Below are 21,871 nucleotides of genomic sequence, written 5' to 3' on the forward strand. Positions count from 1 at the left end.
ATTGGAGAACATACCTTTTAGATCCAGTTTTGATAACTCTGAGAATCCAAGATTTATGAATCCGAATCAACAATCAACCCCTTGATCTTCTTTTGTATTCCTTTAGAATAGATTGGACGTTGTGTAGAAAACGATCTACCAATCCCTTTCTTTCTCACAAAGCTAGATCCAATTTTGGATCTATCTTTCCTTGCCTCTTTTTCTGTTTAGATGAATAGTGAATTTCAGCCAGAGAGAGATTATTCTATTTGTAGGCTACAACAGGGACCATGAGGAGAAATTAGGGTTGGGCCTCTTGACGGGCTTGGGCTTCCCATGTTCGCCCCGAACACACGGCCCAAGTCCGTTAACAAATGGCTTATTCCACTAAAGGCCATTGTTGCACTACTGCCCTAATCCCAAATTACATGTCAGCATTTATGGGCTCCATATTATATGCTCGTTGATCTCCCCGTGTTTAAGATGTCGAATGTCTGTTGATTAAGTCAAGTTACTGACAACTACATTAATCAACTTCTTATGTCCTTGAGTAGTACCACTCAACCTCATTGTCATGGCGGAATAAATCCACCTGCAGGGTTTACATGACAATCTTTTTGAGCTCCTCAAGGGGACATCATCAACCCGACTTCTTGCGGGACACGGATTCCTTCTATAATCAACAACACACATTACATACAATGTCATTACCCAATCCATCGAGTTTGTTGATTCACAAATGAATCTCACTCATTAATGATTTAAAGCAATGTACAATGCATGTAAGTGCCCGTTATTATATCCGGATTAGGAGGACAAGCATCCATAATAACAGAGGCGTTTGTTCTCTTATATAGTCAGTATAAGGAGGAACAACCTCACTTGGTCCTGTTCAATACACACAAAGTGTACTAGTGTAATCCTATAGTCAAGATAGACTAATACCAGATTATACTACAACCGTACTAATGGTTTGTCCAAATCCATCTAGGTTGTGAACGATTACTTATATTTTATAAGGTACTGATGATATGATCTTCTATGTGTTCACACCATATCATCTACAACATGAAGTATTAGACACATGCATATAACTAATAACATATATAATATGTATAACATTTGCCTATATGATTCTCATTCAAAATATAAAGAATTAGAGTTAATACAAAAGTAATGCTTTTAGTATATAACCCTATCAAAGGTATCTTTTGGCTTCGAAAAGAGGAGAAGAAGTTGTTCATCCAAACCTTGTGCAATCTTAGTGTACTTGTTGGGTTTAGTGGTAACTGGTTTAATATTGTCAAAGGAGATTCAATAGATTTGAGGCAAATGAAGTCACATGACTATCATATTCTAATGAAACATTTGATGCCGGTATTAATACAGCATGCTTATAGAGATGGCAACAGAAAAGAAGCTCGAACAATTATTACTACCATTTGTACTTTCTTTAGTGCTTTGTCTTCGAAGAAAGTAGAGATTGAAACACTTGATGTACTGGAAAGGGGTATGGTCAAGGCATTGTGCGTGATGGAGAGAATTTGCCCACCATCATTGTTTGTTACTATGATGCATCCTCCTATTCACTTAGCTCATGAGGCTTGCCTTTGTGGGTCTGTTTTCTTTAGGTGGATGTATTGTTTTGAAAGGTACGTAGCCTGATTTTTGTTACTTATTTTATTTATTTATTTTGTCATTTTTAAGATTCTATTGCTTCTAAAATACTTTTTTAAGGTACATGAAATATTTTAAGGATTATGTTACCAAGAAAGCGAGCCCAGAAGAGTATATTGCAGAGCGTTACTTGAAGGAGGAAACACTAATGTATTGTGCTAATATAAAGGAGGAGGTGGTCTTTTAGATAAACTTGATAGGATGGTTAAGAATAAACCTGATGTTTTACCAAAATTTTTGGATAGTGTACACGACAACCACACTGCCAATGAGGGTGGGCCACTTGGCCCAAGTGCAAAGTATTTATTAGAAGGTGTGGAGTATGAACAAGCACGACAATGGTTACTAAGAAGTCATCCCAGTTATGACAGATGGCACACGTAAGTATGTCACGTCGTATTAAAGTTGTTAGAAAGTTAACACAATCTAAATTATATACATAATCCTAACTAACTTTATTACTTCAAAAATCATTTAGGAAATACACTAGCTTCATTGAAGACAATAGAACAAGTGCAAGGAGGAAGACTGGGCACACTAGGGTGGCATTGTGTTCTGATGATTTCTTCACATGGTTGACAAAACAGCAGGAGTTCCTCAAATCCACTGATGATCACTTCAAGGATTTAGTTAGGGGACCTACACGCTTTGCTACAAAGTACCATAAGTATTGTGTCAATGGGTTTCTCTTCATCACCAAAGACTATCAGAAAAATAAAAGGACCCAAAACAGCAGTGTTACCACAAGTTGCCCTACAACTTTCCGTTCTAGTTCTAAGGATAAAAATCTAATTGATGGAGATGTAGAGTACTATGGTGTTCTAACAAACATTGTTCAACTAAATTATCGTGAAGGTTACAAGACTTTTTGTTCAAGTGTGATTGGGCTAAGTGCACACAGCTTGGTGTGAAAGTGGATGAGGAAGCAAAGTTGAGGTTGGCCAACTTATCCAATCAACTCAGTGCGGACCATATATGTGATGAACCATTTATTCTTGGAGAGAATGCTACCCAGGTTTTCTATTCCTAAGATCCCAAGAATCTTGAATGGCATGTAGTGCTGGAGGTTCCAAGAAAAGTGTATTTTGATGAAGGTGGACCGTGTTTCTCAGAGGAAAGAGTGGTGAATGATTTAGATATATGATCTAACAACCTCAACATTTCTGTGGTGGATAAACCGATATTCAATGACCTAGATGACATGTTTGAAATTGTTGAGAGTAGCAGAAAAAGAAAGAGATCTAAAACATAGTCCATTTATATTTTGTGTTGACTTAGTAGTGTATTTTGTGGTATTAAAATTTTGGTAGTTCTTTGATTAAGTGTAACTTTTTGTTTGAACAGGGTATGTCTGTACTTGAATCTTTTTCTTTTTTGGCTGTATTTTTCATGTGTGCATAATAGGCTTTTTATTGAATGCTTTCTCTTGCTTAGTTAAATAGAAATTTTAATTAAAAAATAATTGATCTTGATCTTTGCACCATGGACATGCATACTTGTTATATTGTATTACAACTCTTTGCACCTGGACGAGGGACAAACACATAGCAGCACATTCACTAAGTGACAGCCTTGGTGATGACTTAGGTAAAGGAGATGACTTTTACTTTTCAGTTTTCCGTACCATTGTTTTGATCTTACTAACAAATTTGGTTAATATATGCAGGTGAGACACACATTTTTGGTGCATCAACTTCCTCTTCTAAGGAAACAAAAGGTCCTTCGTTAGGTGTTTCGGAGGAGCTGCCCAAAGGCTATGAGAAGGTAATTATTAAGCATAATGAGTGCGGTCAACCAGATGAACCCAAAGAAGAGGTTGACCATTTCATCACCAAGCTTGGTCACATTGCTCGCTGTGAGGTCCCAATTCGCTATGATAGCTGGAAACCAGTTCGTTCGCATGAGAGCATCATACCCAAAGCTATTAAAGCTTTAGGAAGAATGTATGTGTTTGAAAACATCGATACTATTGACACGGATTGGACAATAAGCAAATTCCAGAAAGCGTGGAAGAAGTACAAACATGAGTTGTTCAAAAAATACGTCAAAGATCAGCCTCCTTCTTTTGTGAGGGAACATCCCAAACAAGGAATTTCTCTGCAAGATTGGCGACAATTTGTGGATAATTGCAATACCGAGTAATTCAAGGTTAATGGGTTTTCTATTTTATTTCATGGTGGTTAGGTGTATGTGTTTTGATATAAATTAAAGTGCACTATTACTAACTTTAACATGTGCAACCTTCTAGTTTGAGGAACACAGAAAATCGTAAGCAACAAAAAAACTCTTCGTGTCTTGGGAGGAAATCTATAGCTGTAGCTGAAGTTGAAATGGCAAGAGAGAAAGGGGTCCCTGTGTCATGTATCACTAGATTGGACCAATATATGCACAATCATACAAGAAAGAATGGGGAACACCAAGACCCAAAGCTATCTATTAGTATACTGACTTAATAAGACTTGAGATACTAAATTATTTTTAAGATAGTAATTTGAGATATTTTTGTTTATCTGATTTAATAGGAAAAGCTTAATGGCTACACTACTTTACACCCGGAGTCACGAGAGACGTCAGTGAATGATGCCCTCACAAAGGTCTCATATTTAATCATAGTTGTCGTAATTAATTGTTGTTTGACATGATTTTAAGGGTACTAAATTGATTGTCCATTAAGTACAGGTTCATATACAAAGTGTGGCAGGAGCAAAATCAGAGAATTTTTCAGCAAAAAGAAAATGTGGCAGAGCATGTGGGGAAGGAGATCATAAGGGACGTTAAGATCAAACTATAGTCACTCAAAGCTGAAATGGAGGAGGGGCCCGAACGGAACAGCTTCATGGAGAGATGGGACATTCAAGTGAGAGTGAAGCAAAGGAAGGTGAAGCGCTGCTATTAGGAGAGAGCAAGAGAAGGCATATACAACCTGAATACGGAGGGCACACTACAAGGAAGTCAAGGAGGATGGGCAGCAGTGTTTCGGGATGTGAATAGGGTTGTGGTTGCAGCAGCACATGGCAAAGCAGACTATGATTCAATAGACTTGATTGAATTGCAAGGGCTTGAACAAGGGCTGAGACTTGGATTGCAAAAAGGATATCAAAGAATGAGGGCGCAAACAGACTTGACTTGTGTAACAGCGTACATGAAGGATAAAGCGCAGTACCCATGGAAGGCACATCACATGATGAAAGAGATACATGATATGATAGAATAGCTAGAAGAATTTTCAATTATGCATGTATTTAGAGAAACAAATAAACTAGCAGATATACTAGCATCTACCTTACTTATTGTTAGTTATATAGAATATAATCTTAGTTCTTTTTCAGAGGATGTAAAAAAGATTATATATGATGATGCCACGGGCAAAGAATATGTAAGAATGTAACTGAGCTATGATTTTATTATGAATAAAATAGGGGTAAGGGACCTCTCAAAAACCCTTCTTGTCGTTCAAAAAAAAAAAGTACAGGTTCTTGGGCCAGATAGTAGGGGTCCATTAACTAATCTCGTTTCGCAAAGTGCGATTGCATTGACCATATGCAATAAGGCCTTAAACTATTAGGAATTCTCTAGTGGACAAGTTATAGGCTCGTGAGAGTTTTCCAAAGAAGATACTCACAAACTTCATTTATACTACAATGACTAAGAAATAAAAGTAATTGTCCCTTAATTTTATCTCAAAATCCATACATCTAACTAGAATTTAAACAAGGATCATCAATCTAACTCCTAAATTAATACATGCATAATAATGAATTTATCTTAAGATAAACAAGTATATGGTAGGTCCGTTTCTAATACTTTTGGGTAGCGTGTCTAAGTAGGTTCTCATAAGGAATGTGGCAAGACACATAACACTCTGATTTTTCCACTCAAGTTTGCTAACTCTAGTATGTAGTGGGCACACATTTCCTCATAATCTCAATGACAATCCAAGGAAGCTGAGGTCGATCAAACATATCTACCACCTACTATCACACCAAATTAATCTTAATTGAGCTAGAGTTCTTTATTAGGTAAAACGGGGTTGATGTGATGGTTTAAGAAGAAACGGAATGGATATTCAAATAAACAAGTATGAGATAATATGGTCTTCATATTATGTAACTAGAGAAAACCTTGTTCTTACTTTGCTTCAACACTTAGTTTCCATCCTTAGCCTTTTTATTTTGGCTTTTTAACTCATTTTATTCTATTTTTTTAGAGTTTTTATTTAATTTTTATTTCTATTTCCATTTTTATTTTCTTTTCTTTGGATGGAAACTTCTTTTCTCTTTCTTTTCTGAACGAACTAACTAAATTTTTGGTTTACCACATGTCTTTCTCTTTATTTTCTTTACTCATCCTATTTCTCAGACTCATTCAAGATGGGTAGGCTTATTTTTTTTATTAGTTTTAAATATGGGTAAAGGATTTGTGGTTGCGAAAAGGCTAAATGAAAGGTTTAGTGAGGCGATTAGCAATAATTACTTATAGGTATGAAGTTTTAGCTATATCGATCCAAAAATGGCCTAAATTCTCGCTTAGGATATGGTATGGTGATCAAGCAAGTGGATGTGTGATTTCTCTACTCAGATTTACTTCTCCCTTGTGTCATCACTTAGATATTTCACTCTTATGAGGCTTTTAGGCTAGATGCTCACAGGATATGTATTAAGTACTCTAACTTAGGTCTGAGAAAAATACTGCCAAATAGAATCAAAGATGCTCATGCAAGATGTTTAAGAAAAGAGGCAATGACTATTACCTACATATTAATCTAAGTTTCAAAATTTAAATCCTAATTCAAGTACTACGTGAGATTTCTAGACTGATATCATCATGGAGAAGGGAACAATACCATTATTACTAAGTGCATAGTATAAACTATTTTTATGATTTTATACTTTTTATACGACAAATAATATGTAATATACAACCTAATATGTGCTTAAACATTTACAACATATTTCTATACCACCCCCAAACAGAATCATGTTTTGTCCCCAAAGTATGGAATGAAAATAAATGATAGAGAGTACCATAGAAACGTGCTTGTAATTGGTAACACCTGAAAAAGAAGGTTAATCTATACTAATATAAAGAAATAAAAATATACGCAACTCCTATATGAGTTGCATGAAATAATAAATAACGCTTAGGACATAAGCAGACTCAAACTTAAATAAAATAATATCATACGTTCACAAATCAAGCATGCACATATCATGGCTCCTATAGGATTAGTTTCCGAAATTTTGTGAAATATTAAAATTTAACGATATTAAGATATCTAATTACATTATTAAATCAACAAGACCCATGGGTTATATATTTCAATTTTTATACATGCAATTTTAATACGTGAACGTAAAATGTGCTAAAATTAAATATGCCACCCCCAAACAATTCGGGAGAAGGGGGTTGATGAAATAATTCAATAGCATAATTAAATTACGTAACTAAATAACCTAGACTCTATTGGAGTAAACATGACAGGCAAAGGGTGGCAAAAGTTTTTGAAATGAAAGACCAAAATACGCCACCTCCAAACAAAATTTGAAAACACTTTTTAAGTTTGAAATTTTTGTTTGGCATATACTCCAGAAAAGTAGTATTGTACAAAAACTTGGCTATTTTAAAGTCTGATTCTCTAGACTTAATAATATATATTTATGTTTTTAATTTTTATTATAGGTTTTATTTTTGAAAAACAAAATTATGATTAAATAAAATGAGTCGTTTATAGTCAGATACTCGAGACTTTATCTAAAACAGGTATTAACATACAGTTGACCATATATCAACAACCGAAATAGTTGTGGGTCTTTCAATAAATAATTATCATGGAATGCACCCCTAAACATAATTAAGCACCAAGATTTCCTATGACGTGAATTAGTGGAATGAGAGCGAGATCTGATGGATCTAGAACCTAATTAATCATGTACTCTCTTCTTTTTCCTCTAACGAAAGGGTGTCTTAGTGAATGATCATGAAAAAATGGATGGTTATGGAAGATACGTGGAATTTGGATAAGTGTTAGAAGGAAGGGAAGGAAAAAAAATAAAAAAGTGTCAGGTTGCTTGTCCTTGGGTATTACTTATTCATTAGATGGGTTTAGAAAGTCATGAAGCACAAGAGAAACAAGAAGGTTTAGTGTAAACTGAAGGATTCTTTGAAAAGGTGGAGGGAGGGTGATCAAGGTGGTGGCAAATGATTGGATTTTATGAGGGATTAGAGGTGGATGATGGTCAGATGGTGCTTTAGGTAGTTCTTGAGAGGGTGGATCATTACAGGCTCTTAGAAACTCATCAAATTCCTCATCTAGGTTGTTCACATCCACGTAATTGTGGTATTTATCTACATCTTTGACAAATTCATCTATCTCTTCCATTGTGAGATTGACTATATCCCCAATAGGGTTGGAAGACAGTGTGGAAAATTCTTCCTCTATTTCAGTTATGTGTAGGGAGTCAAAATTGTGATCTTTTCCTTCTTCCCTAATAGGGGTATCTACTAGTGTGGGAAAGAAAGTAAATAAAGCACTAATGTGATATACAAAACTCTCAATGGATTTCACTTCTCCTTCTACAGGCAAACCTAGTTGTCCCTGCTTGAGTCTAAACATGTTAACCATTATGGACAGATTTCCAAAGGAAAGAGTAATTGATCCATCCTGATAATTTATTTAGGCATTGGTGGTTGTCAAGAAAGGACGCCCTAAGATGATGGGAATAGAATCATGAGCAACTTTGGTGTCAAGAATAACAAAATCAACTGGGTAGTAAAAATCCTGAACTTTAATTAGAATGTTTTCAAGTACACCTTTTGGATACTTAATAAAACAATCGGCTAACTGCAAAGTCATTTTAGTTGGTTTAAGTTCATGGAGACCTAGCTGTTTATATAAATAAAAAGGGAGTAACTTAACACTCACCCCTAGGTTTAATAGTGCAATTGTTATAAAGTTATTGCCTAAGGTGCATTGTGCAGTAGGACGACTAGGGTCCTTGTATTTCACAATTCCGTTTTGTTCAGATAAAGAGGGATATTGTTTAGTTAAGAAGGCCTCTTTGGGTATGTTGGTTTTCCTCATTGTGGTGCACAACTCTTTCAGAAACTTAGCGTGTCCAGGAAGACTTTTTATATTATCTAGAAAATGTAGGTTTATAGTCAAATTTTTAAACACTTCCCTAATCTCATCAAAATTTTCATCCTTCTAAAACACAACTAGTCTCTTGGGGAACGGTGGGTTTTCTCTATACTTAGCATAAGGGTCAACAATATTATTAATCATGTCTTTATCTTTTGCCGTTTTCCAACTAGGTATCCATATTGGAACCTCTACAGTTGTAGGATCATCAATTTCTATTAAGGAGTCTTGTAAGATTTTACCTTTTGGTTGTGGTTGGACTGGAACTTCTACAATTGTAGGGTATTCAGTTTCTATGATAGTATTTGGGATGGTTTCATTCTTAGTTTGTGGGTGATTTTTAGGCATAGTCACTTGGTTATTAACTACTTTATAGGAACGAAGGGTAGTGACTACCTGTAGGTCCCCTTGGTTTATATTACAATTACATTGAATATTATTTACTTTGAAGGCAGTGTTTATTGACTTAGGATTATGCACATCTTAACCTAGAAACACGCTTGTTTGGTTATTATTTTGGTTAGGAGATAGCTCAAGTACCTTTTAGCATAAGTACTGCATCATATTAGACTGTTACTGGATTACTAGACTTTGTTGTTGTTAGTGTTGTATCATGGTTAATAGTAAGTCTTCTGTGGATGGTTTGGCTGGTTGCGGGGTAATAGGAGGAGTGACTAGAAATAAAGCTTGTTGAGTGTTTATGTTTGGATGTTGATAGTTCTGGGTCATAGGCACTAAACTACTATTCTGTTCACCTAATTCTACTTGTCCTAGATGTTGGTTAAATTGGTGGAAGTCTATAGTGGGCCTAACATTTTGATTATTAAAACATGGAGGTGTAGGTTGTTCTTGATTACAATTAGTGTTTTGTATCCTTTGTGTGTTAGGGTTGGTGAAAGCGTTATTATCTACAGGTTGTGGTTGTGGTGAACTGTAAAGTAAGGGACTAAAGGAATTGGTATGGTTAGGATTAAAACATACATTACATGGAAGGGAGCTGATGGTCATGACTGGAGTGGGTATCGCTTCATATAGTTGTAACTGAAGATCCTACCATGGTAGAAGTACCAGTTAAACCTTAACCTAAGGGAAAACCGACAACAATTAAAGAAAAGGGCGATAATTATATTGACCCTTACGCTAAATATAGGGAAAAAGCCCCATTTCCCCAGAGACTAGCTATGCTAAAGAAGGACGATAATTTTGATGAGATTAGGGAAGTTTTCAAAAATTTAACTATAAACCTACCTTTCCTCGAAGCTATAAAACATTTTCCAACATACGCTAAGTTTCTTAAAGATTTGTGCACCACAAAGAGGAAAACAAACATACCTAAAGAAGCCTTCTTAGCATAACAATTTCCTTCTTTACCTGAGCACAACATAATCGTTAAGTGCAAGGACCCTCGTCGTCCCACTGTGCAATGCACCTTAGGCGATACTTTCACAACAACTGCTCTTCGAGATCTAGGGACGAGTATTAACTTACTCCCATTTTACCTTTATAACAACTATGTATACACAATCTTAAACTGACTAAAATGACTTTACAGTTAGCTGATCGTTCGATTAAGTATCCTAAGGGCGTAGTTGAAAATATTCTTGTTAAAGTACAAGACTTCTATTATCCAGCTGATTTTGTCATTCTAGACACAGAGTCGCTTATGACTATGTTCTTAGCTATCATCTTAGGGTGTCATTTCTTGGCAACTGCCAATGCCCTCATTAATTACCGCGATGGTTCGATGTCTATTTCCTTTGGACATCTTGCTGTTGAGGTAAATGTTTTTAAAATGACACAATAGACACCAGACACGACTATATATTGCAAAATTAGTATGATAGAGAGCCTCGCTCAAGATTATTTTAACAAACCTTTTTTAGACAATTAGATGCACCAATTTCGTTCCTTTGGTAGTACTGATGATTCTTACATCCAAGAAGTACATTCCCTCCTAGAATCTACTCCTATCCATGATATAGCTTCTGAGTTTGAAGAACTTATTCTTGAACAAATCTATGTTTTAGAGGAGAAACACCCTCCTGATTCCCTCATTCCCACTCCTCCTACCCTTGAGCTTAAACCTCTTCCCGCTGAGTTAAAATACATTCATCTTGATCCGGATGGCACTCATCCGATTATTATATCATCTCAATTATTTCCTACTGAAGAGGAAAATTTGATTAGGGTTATTCGTGAACATCTTTATGCTATTAGTTGTTCTTTAGACGACATTAAGGGTATTGACCCTAGCGTATGCAAACATCGTATGCATTTGGAGGATAATGTGAAGACCTCCTGTGAGCCACAACGTCATTTGAACCCTACCATGAAAGAGGTAGTTAGAGTGGAAATTTTGAGATTACTTGATGCTGGCATTATATACCCCATCCCCATCCCCATCTCAGATAGTGAATGGGTGAGCCCAGTTCATGTAGTCCTTAAGAAATCAGGTGTTACAGTCATTCGTAATGCCGATGGAGATTTAGTTTCCACCCGAATTCTTATAACATGGCGGATTTATATTGATTATAGAAAGCTTAACGCTATGACACGTAAGGATCACTTTCCTTTACCCATTGTTGACCAAATGCTTGAACGTCTAGTCGGCCATGCTTACTATTATTTTTTAGATGGCTACTTTAGCTATTTCCAAATTATTATTGACCCTGATGACTAAGAGAAGACTACATTCACATGTCCCTTCGATACATATGCATATAAAAGAATCCCCTTTGGTCTTTGTAATGCACCTGATACTTTCCAGCGTTGTATGCTGCATATTTTTAGTGACATGGTGGAGAAATTCATGGAAGTGTTTATGGATTATTTTTCCATTCATGGTCATTCCTTTGAAGATTGTCTTTTAAATCTTTCTAAAGTGTTAAAATGGTGTCAGGAAAAGAACTTAGTCTTAAACTGGAGAAAATGTCATTTTATGGTCACTAAAGGCACAGTTTTAGGACACATAATTTCTAAAAATGGAATAGAAGTAGATAAAGCTAAAATTGATCAAATATCGTCTCTGCCTATACCACAGACTATCAGAGAGATTAGAGCCTTTCTAGGCTATGCAGGTTTCTACAGACGTTTCATAAAAGATTTTTCAAAAATAGCTAAGCCTTTAACACAATTGTTTTTAAAAGATGCCATTTTTTATTTTAATCATGAGTGCAAACATGCTTTTGAAACTTTGAAAGCTGCTCATACAACCACCAGACTGGTCAAAACCTTTTGAACTTATGTATGATGCTAGTGATTATGTGTGCTAGGACAGAAGTTAGATAATAAATCCACAGTTATTTTTTATGCTAGTAAAACCTTAAATGATGCTCAACATAATTACACTACTACTAAAAAGGATTTTCTAGCCGTTGTCTATGCCTTAGATAAGTTCCATCCCTACTTAGTTGGCTCCACGACCATCATCTATACAGACCATGTCGCGCTTAGGTACCTTCTCGCGAAGAAGGATGCTAAGCAGAGATTGATCTGTTAGATTCTTCTCCTAATTGAATTTACCCTAGAAATTAAGGATAAAAAAGGAGCTAAAAATGTAGTTGCAGATCACTTATCTAGGTTAACTAATGACGATGACAGTGATTCCGAATGAATATCTGACTCTTTTTCGGATGAGCATCTTTATTCAATTTTTTCTGCACTTTGGTATGCAGACATAGTAAATTTTTTAGGTTTCGACAGAGTTCACCAGGATGTGACTCATGATTTGTTCGCTACCATCACTGGGATACCAGTGAAACAGTTCGCCCTGACCTTACAGAGATCCCAGTTTACTGGAGTGCATCAACTGATGTTAGAGACGCTACTTGAGGGTCAATACAATGATTGTTCTCACTGTGCTAGGCAGCAGTCGCTGAGGATTAACCAGTTGGCTATGACGCAGTGGCTAGGAAAGAACGTCTGTAGCACTTCAAAGTTGAGTGACATCAGTTTGTCATTTATGCACGTTCTTTGGGTGCTGCAGAATAGGAGGTATGGTTTATGCCTCATTGATTTTATACATGATGAGCTTATGGCTGTAGGCCTGAGCACTCTGCACCCTACTTGTTTTAGTTAGTTACTAAGATTATGTTATCTTGGGGTTGCGTGCTTGAGTCACCTAGGACTCATATTAAGCTTCACTCAATTGCAAAGGCATATAGTGACTGTGTCAAAAGGAATTGGACACTGCCTAAAAAGAGAGTTGATGGTTTAGATGAAGATGAGGATGAGGGTGAGGATGAATATCCAGTTTGTTTTGCTTAGAATGTTATGGATCGTGCTACTTCTAATTTTGCACATTTTTCACTACTCCATAGCGGGATGCATATGCTTTATGATCATCAGCGAAACCTAACTATGCTCTGTGAATTGATATAGAGGCATCAGGGTTCCATTCAATGTGATCACTGCAGCTTAGAGCGTAACATTCGAACCATATCCGATAACCATGCTGACATACTTAATTCGATAGAGAATATGGAAGAGGCGCAGATAGCTTTTCAGGCAGAGGTCTTGAGATGTCTGCCCCAGCCATGAGGTTCGCCTTCTTTTTCTAACTCTAGATGAGAGCGTCATTGTCGTTGTCCTGCTAATGGTTATGGACGTTCTTCTTCCTAGGGATAGCTTATTTATGTTTGATTTGTTGTGATGAATTTGATTTAAAATTATTTCTATTTTGTAATAACTATTTAATTTTTGTATTTGTTTCAATTTCAGTAACTTTAGTTTAATTATTTCTTTATTGCATTTTTTTAGTTAAATAGTTAGTATTTATTTGTTTATGTGATTATTTTCTATGCACATATTGTTAAATTTAATGCATGATTAGTCACATATTCTTTACCATATAGTTTTTCTTTTGATATTAAGCATGTTTTAGATAATTTAATTGATCAATATCATGAACCCCTCCCCCCCCCCCCCTCAAATTGTTTGGGGGTTGTATATTTTAATATATGTGAACGTATGAAATTGCATACCTAAAATCACATTTATATAAGTTTTGGGTCAAAATATAACAACCCTTGGGCCTTGTTTAATTAATTGGGACCACAATGTAATTAGTTACCTGATATTTTGAGGAATTTCAAAGTTTTACAAAATTTCAAATGTTAATCTAATAGAGAAACCCATTATCTGCAACCCATGGGCCTTGTTTCATACAATTGGGATCCATAATGTAATTAGGAACCTTAAATTTCGTGCAATGTCAAAATTTCATGGAATTTCGGAGGCTAATCTTATGTAGAAATTCCAAAAATTGAAATAGAATTCATGTATAGGAAACTATTCTAACAATGGGGAGTGAGATAACAACCTCTACTTGGATTTCGGCCATTATCTATTGATGGCTTCGGTTCCATTTGGATTCCGTAGTGACAGACATCAAGCAAGGTTTTCAGATAGTACTGGAGTGAAAACATCAAGACAAAGAGAACTCAGAAACAATGATACGACTAACAATGATTCGTATGCTACTGTAGCTCGGGGAGGGATGAAACAAATTGTGGACATCTTAGACCTTCCAATTCCTATGCGTAAAGGAGATAAATCGGCAATCAAAATTCCTTTGGTTGTGGTAGAAAAAGGCATTGAAGCTTGAAAGTATGCTTTAATCACTAGGCTGGATGCTAAAAATTTGAACTTGGACACCATCAGATCGGTAGTCAGCACTAATTAGGGTTTATCTGCAACCTTCAAGCTCTCACCTCTGGGGAAAGGATATGTTCTGTTTCGATTCTCTAATGAGGAAGACTACAATAAGATCTTCTATGGTGGTCCTTGGTATTTGCAAGGTCAATTGGTAAGGTTTACTAAGTGGACACCTAACTTTAATATTGAAACACACAGACAAACCTCTACTTTTGTATGGGTTAAATTCCCAGGCTTGCCTTTTGAGTACTATTGGGAAGTGGAATTCTTATGAGTATGGGAAGAGGTCTTAGATGCCCAATTCGAGTTGACCTAAATTCACTGGAAAGGACTAATGGATACTATGCCAGTGTACTGGTTGATATACACTTAGCTAATCCTATTCCAAACCAAATATTTGTTGAGGTGCCAGAACTAGGAATTGAATTATGGTAGAAAATTTAATTTGGCTCCATTCCTAAGTTCTGCAATCATTGCAAATATGTAGGCCACTTAGTTTCTGAGTGCAGGAAAGCAGCAAAAGAAAAGGAACCAGAGCCACAAGACAATATAGAGAATGTACCCCAGGCAAATGATAAAAGCAAAGAGCCAGTAGTACAGGAAGCTCAGATGGATAGAGCAAGACTATCTAAGAGCCAAAAAAGGAGGTTGAAACGAAGGAATAGAGAACAGGAGTGGAGACCAAAATCTACGCCAGCCACTAATAGTACAATACCAGAAACAAGCAATGGACAGGGCCAGGGCTCAGAGAATTAGGAATCTAAAGTCGAGACTACTCAGAATGTACCTAAAGTAAGCTCTACAACAAATGGGAACGACACTATGGAACCATCCATGATTGTGTACACCGCCCAACAGGAAAATAGAAGGGAAAGGGAAAGGGAAGACCAAGCCATAGTCATTCATGAATCATCTCAAAATGAATCTCTCAATTTTATTATGGAAGCAGAAGACATTATATTGTACAACATGGAATCAGGAATATACCACCTCTTACCAGATTTACATGACACTAAGGACTCGGATGCCTCTGAAATCGAGACCGAGCATTTTCATGACCGTGTTCAAGTACATGATGTGGTAATAACTGAACCTGTTATGCCAAGAGTGCTAATACCAATTGGTGTTACAACAAGATTGGGTAAACAGTGTGGAGCGAGATATTCTAAAGTCAGTAAACAGAAAGACACACTACTAAAGAGTACCAACAGTGGAAAGAAGAGTAGGGGCAGATGACAAGTTGAGAAAGTGGGAGTTGGGTTTGTTGTTCATCTTAGATTCTTAGGTTGGAGGAATGGTGTGATGGTTGAAAACTTTCTCTCTAAACTTTTATAAACTTTCTAAGGGTGGAAAACACTAGCTAAAGGGATGGGGTTTAAAACATGAAAGTGAAAACAAGGATTATAACATGGAATAGAGATGGATTTAGTAAAGTAGACTAACTCACCAAACTACATTCATTTGAACTTGTCAAATGAACATAGCTTGGTTTTGGTGGTGATTGAAATGAACTAACAATGAAAACAAGGTTGTGTGAGTTGAAATAACTTTTGTAGAGAATCATAACTTGATGAAAACTTTGATTGAAAAACTTGAAGAACAATAATGGAAAATGCAATTAAAGTAAATAAAAGTAAATAAAAAGACTTTAATGTAAATTTAGGTTACACTACTCCTAACAAACCAAATGGTTTGGACCCTAAAACATTGGATAACTAATTCTCTACATCTCTTTGGTTTATATAGGACACCATTTACAATTATGCCCTTCCTTCTAGAAACAATCTTGTGGGCTTTTGAGTTTTGACCTAAGCCCATACAATAGAAGTCTTGATTTTGGCTTTAGGTCCCTGAGTCCGTAGCTTCAGCCTTGAGTCCTTGAGTCTTTGACTTTGACAGTTGATTTGACTTTTGACTTTGTAGTAACCTATCATTGAATTGTCCAAGAGAGTGTGAGTGTGGTAGTAGTTGTTCTTCATGAGACTTAGATGATGCGACATATGGCCAACTGGGTTTTTCATCCACTTGAATAAAGGGATCATCGTATACTCTCAAGAACTCATATTCCCCCTTAGATTCTATTTCCTCTTTTTCTAGCACTTCAATTAATGCGGGGCTCTTCTCAACTGGAATGATAGTCTCAGGAGTTTATATGTTGGGCAAAGCCTCTTTACTTGGAAGGTTTAGAAAATTATGAAGGATTTCAAAGGCAATTGGTTTAAGTGCAAGTTTAAGGTTTCTTTGAAATGGTTTAGTGGTACAGTCCTCAGAATTTGGTGGATTTTTTATGAATGGGTTGGCTTTCGAGAAGTGTTAACTTAGGGGAATGATGGTCGGGTGGTGGTTCTTCATTTTATCTCAAGGACTCAGAGAATTCTTCATCTAGTTTTGGCATTTCCACAAGATTGTGGTTCATATCTACAGTAGTAAGGATGTCACAAGTTTGTTCAATCGATAAGTCTTTAACGGCCAAACTAAAATTAGATCCACTTTCCACTATAGAATTTTTATCCTCTCCTCCAGGTACTTCATTTTCTTTGTCCTCATTATCTAAAAGTTCATAAATTTTCTCAATGTCATCGTCTAAGTTTGTCAAGTTACTTTCCAACACAGGTTCTAGAGTTTCTTCTGCTTGAGTGTTCTCATCCATTGGTGTGCTAAGACAAATGGGAGAAACTATAACTTTAGGCATGTAATCATCATAAGAACTAGAATTCGCATGATAGTCAGGTGGATGGTGATGTGGTTTTAATTGGTCATCCGGATGGGCTTTAGCAATTGGGTCTGTTATAGCAACACCTTGTTCCTTTTGTTGGTTGTTTTTTGGACGGGTAGGAAGAACATTAGTCTCAGACGTGGTATTGATTGAAATAGATTAGAGAGAACAGAAGGTCTTTGCTATTTGTTGTATTTGTATTGTTTGCTCGATTATTGCCTGATAAAGTTTGGTCTGTGATAGATGGTGGAGTGGGATATGAATTAGATATGGATGGTGATGTGAATGGTAATGGGCTTTGTGTGAAACTGCACTCTGACTGACCATATGGATACATGAGGTTGCTATTTGTGGTGGAATTCCATGAATTGTCTGCATGATTAGAAAACTCTTGCGTATATTGGGTACTGGGGAAATTTGAAATTTGAGGTTTGTAATCGTAAGAATATTCCTTAGGAGGCTCGAACTCGGTATATGATGTGCATTGAGACTCCCAATGATGTGGACTACCACAAGAAGAACAAGGTTTTGGGTTTGCATTGTAATTCTATGACGGTTGTGATGCATATTGATAAGACATGAATGCTCAAACAAAAATGATGCACATTATGCAAAAATTCATTTATGATCTTGAAGTTTTTGAAAATTTTGCATGCAATGTTTGTAGATTAGATACTATGCGTTGTCCAAATTTAATAGTGGGCATGAAACTGGGTTTTGGGAACTACACGCATCGAAAGAGAAGATCACTACTTCACCAAATGGTGTTCCACCAAGAATCTCACCCACGGTATTTCGGAGGGAGGAGAGCGAGGAAGGTGGTTGGTCCACTGGAATTTGGTAGTTTACTACTCTCTTTGTTCATGCTAGATGTTTTTCCTGATGGATTTGACTATATTGGCTATGCTTGATTGATTTTATCTTTTTAATTTGGTCTATGTAACAAATATTTCACACAATGTCCGTTCTAAAGTGGGTCTTAATCCCACTTTTTGTTCTTTTAGGGCTCGGGTTTAGCCTTAACATTAAATATAATGTAAAGACGAGACTAAAATGTAAACCACACAATCATCCAAGCATGCTTAGTAACACACAAGTATCCTCTTACACTTTGTAGCGAGGAGGTTTAGAAATTACCGCCCAAGGTGTACGTACATGACCCTTGGGGTGAAGGTGACATGGTGGGGTTGACGAAGTGTTTGGTGTCTTGCGTGTCAACCCACCATTCGAGCTATTCCTTACGCGCATACAAGTTTAATCTAACTAAGACCCACAAGTCAGGTCGAAATATTGGCAAAGCCAATAAGTTACAATTGGTTGCCTTCATGGTCCTAAAAGAAATTTACCTTCGTGGGCTTAAACTATGAAAGCGGTAAACACGAAAATTTAACTACGTTTAACATAATGAACTATTCCCTAATTAAACAAAATACGTAAAAGTTTGGAAAGTGTTCGTCAAAGATTAGAACTTCAATCCCCAAGTTGGGTTGTGATGTGCGTGCATGGTACTACTTTTTCGTGCCTCGCACATATCCAACCGGTCAAGTTAGCTGAATCCCAAACTCTTGGTAAGTAAACTTAAACCAAAAGACTAAACTTCCAAAGTTTAAACTATTTTGTATTTATCCTAATTAATTTTTTTATTATTATTTTAATACTAAAAAAAAACATAATAAAGATAATGTCAAAATATGATATTATCCTAAAAATCTAACATTTCTCAAATAGTGAAAATAAACTATTTTTTTATTTTTGTTTCAACTATATCTACTTTTTATCTATTAACAGTTGAATTAAAATAACTAGGAGAAAGTATAGATCCCTTACATATGAAGATTCTGATCAAACAGAATCTTCACCGAAAAAATGTGCGTGTAAATGTAGTAACGCGGGTGCGTGTCTAACATGTCTTTGTCACATTTCGTCTTGTGACGCGGTGACAAAGCGCTGTGATGACAGTATTTTTCTCTGTTTTGCTCTGTTTTCTATAGTAAGTTCTAGTGATTCGCCTCGCATACTTTGTCGGGTCTGCGTTTTATGAGAAATGTACTGGAAACATACAAAATCAAAACACCAGTAACAAAATTTAGAAAAAAAAAACTAAAAAAAATTAAAATGAAGATTGAGAAGAAAGGTTCAATGAGTGTTGTTTTTCTCCATCTTCCTCTTCCCATTTGAATCCATGACGGTGGTGCCATTTGACAAGTTGAGAAAGTGGGAGTTGGGTTTGTTGTTCATCTTAGATTCTTAGGTTGGAGGAATGGTGTGATGGTTGAAAACTCTCTCTCTAAACACTTCTAAACTTTCTAATGGTGGAAAACACTAGCTAAAGGGATGGGGTTTAAAACATGAAAGTGAAAAGAAGGATTATAGCATGGAATAGAGATGGATTTGGTAAAGAAGACTAACTCACCAAACTACATTCATTTGAACTTGTCAAATGAACATAGCTTGGTTTTGGTGGTGATTGAAATGAACTAACAATGAAAACAAAGTTGTGTGATTTGAAATAACTTTTGTAGAGAATCAAAACTTGATTAAAACTTTGATTGAAGAACTTGAAGAACAATAATGGAAAATGTAATTAAAGTAAATAAAAGAAAATAAAAATACCTTAATGTAAATTTAGGTTATACTACTCCTAACAAACCAAATGGTTTGGACCCTAAAACATTGGATAACTAATTCTCTACATGTCTTTGGTTTATATAGGACACCATTTACAATTATGCCTGTCCTTCGAGAAACAATCTTGTGGGCTTTTGACCTAAGCTCATACAATACAAGTCTTGATTTTTGGTTTAGGTCCCTGAGTCTGTAGCTTTCAGCCTTGAGTCCTTGAATCTTTGACTATGACAGTTGACTTGACTTTTGACTTTGACTTTCTAGCACTTTTGGTCCTAAGCTGGAATCTTTCCAAGCAGTGTAAATAGCCATCCTTTTTGTGCTTAAATGCACGTATTAGGAATATGCGTCCTAAATGCCCTGTATCCTGCAAACGGTAGCAAAAGCTATAAGTGGTTTATTCATTAAGCATAAGAACGACATATTTGAAGGATTATAGTGGTAATAAAATGCATATTTGGGAGTTGATCAACAGACCTAGAGGTTCCAAAAACAAGAATTATCGATGATTACATCTATGTGCTTCTAGATCGTGAGAGGTGCAAATGAGGTTGCGAAAGCGTGAGAAATAAACAAGGTCAGAATAGAGAAGAAACTTTGTGATTTTTGTCTGCTTGAAACCAAAGTCAGGCAAGAGAAGTATGATTTCATCAGAAATACTTGTTGTCCATTATGGGAACATATGAATAACTACAGTAAAGATCCTTCTAGACGTATTTGGATATGTTGGGATCCTTACTTGATAGAAATCAATAAAATAGTAGAATCTGATCAGTACATTCATTGCGAGGGGAGATTCAAACCTACTAATGAAGAGTTCCTTTTAACAACAGTGTATGCTAGAAATACCAAAAATCTCAGAATGAACTTATAAAGAGACTTAATCACCATTAAAAGTACAATTAACTTGCCTTGGTGTACATCAGGAGATTTTAACAACATCACAAAAGTTGAAGAAAGAATGGGTGGGAGCCCTATGCACCCAAGAGAAGCAGAGGAATTTTTGGATTTTCTGCACAAAACGGAATTATCTTACCTGAATTTCAATGGTTTCTTTTATACTTAGAATAACAAGGTGGAGGGCAAAGGCAGAATCATGACCAAAATCGACAGATGTCTAGTAAATAGTCTTTGGGAAGATGAGTATGCAAACTCCAAGGCAGAATTCCTGCCTCATGGAGTCTCTGACCATTCCCCTATTCTAATCTTCTAGAATGATTTCGAAAGGAAGGCGACTCCTTTTAGATTCAAGAATTTATGGCTTGAACAGCTGCAGTTTCATTCCATTCTCCAAGAAGTGTGGAAGATTAATATTTTCTCCAATCCTATGTATGTTATAATACAAAAGTTAAAGATGCTGAAGGAAAGAATAAAACTGTGGGCAAGGAATAATTTCTCAAACATTCATGGAAAAGTTTAACAGGCTAGAGAGAATCTATATGACATAAAAAGACAAATTCAAGCAAATCCAATGGACCTTTTTCTGGGACAGAAGGAACGTGAAGCTCTACAAAGGTATGGTGAACTAGCAGGTATTGAAATCTCTGAAATCAAAAGCAAGCAAGATAGTGAATGGATGTTAGAAGGCAATAAGTGTACATCCACCATTCTTTTTTAAATCCTTAGAAGAAAAGAAAGTCAGAACAAGGATATGGGCTCTCCAGAATTATCAAGGGAATGCAATCACATGACAAGAAGAGGTGACCAAAGCTATCACTGATTATTACACTGCTATTCTGGGCACTGAAGCAGATAAGATAAGTGGCGAGGAATTGTTTAACCAGTTGCAAGTCTGAAATAGCATATCTGACCAGATGAAAATTATTCTTGAAGCGGAGGTTACTGTAGAGGAAGTAAAATATGCTCTCTTTGAGATGAAAGAAAACACAGCTCCAGAGCCAGATGGTTTCACCTCTATTTTCTTTAAAAATGTTGGGAAGAAGTTGGCCATGACTTCACTCTAGCTATCCTTAATGCTTTCAAATACGACAAATTCCCTAGAAGGGTTAATGCTACTTTCTTATGTCTTATTCCTAAAGTCAATAACCCCACAAAGGTTGAAGACTTTAGACCAATAACCT

The sequence above is a fragment of the Coptis chinensis genome, chromosome 4, assembly GCF_015680905.1.
Source record: "Coptis chinensis isolate HL-2020 chromosome 4, ASM1568090v1, whole genome shotgun sequence".
Classification (NCBI taxonomy): domain Eukaryota; kingdom Viridiplantae; phylum Streptophyta; class Magnoliopsida; order Ranunculales; family Ranunculaceae; genus Coptis; species Coptis chinensis.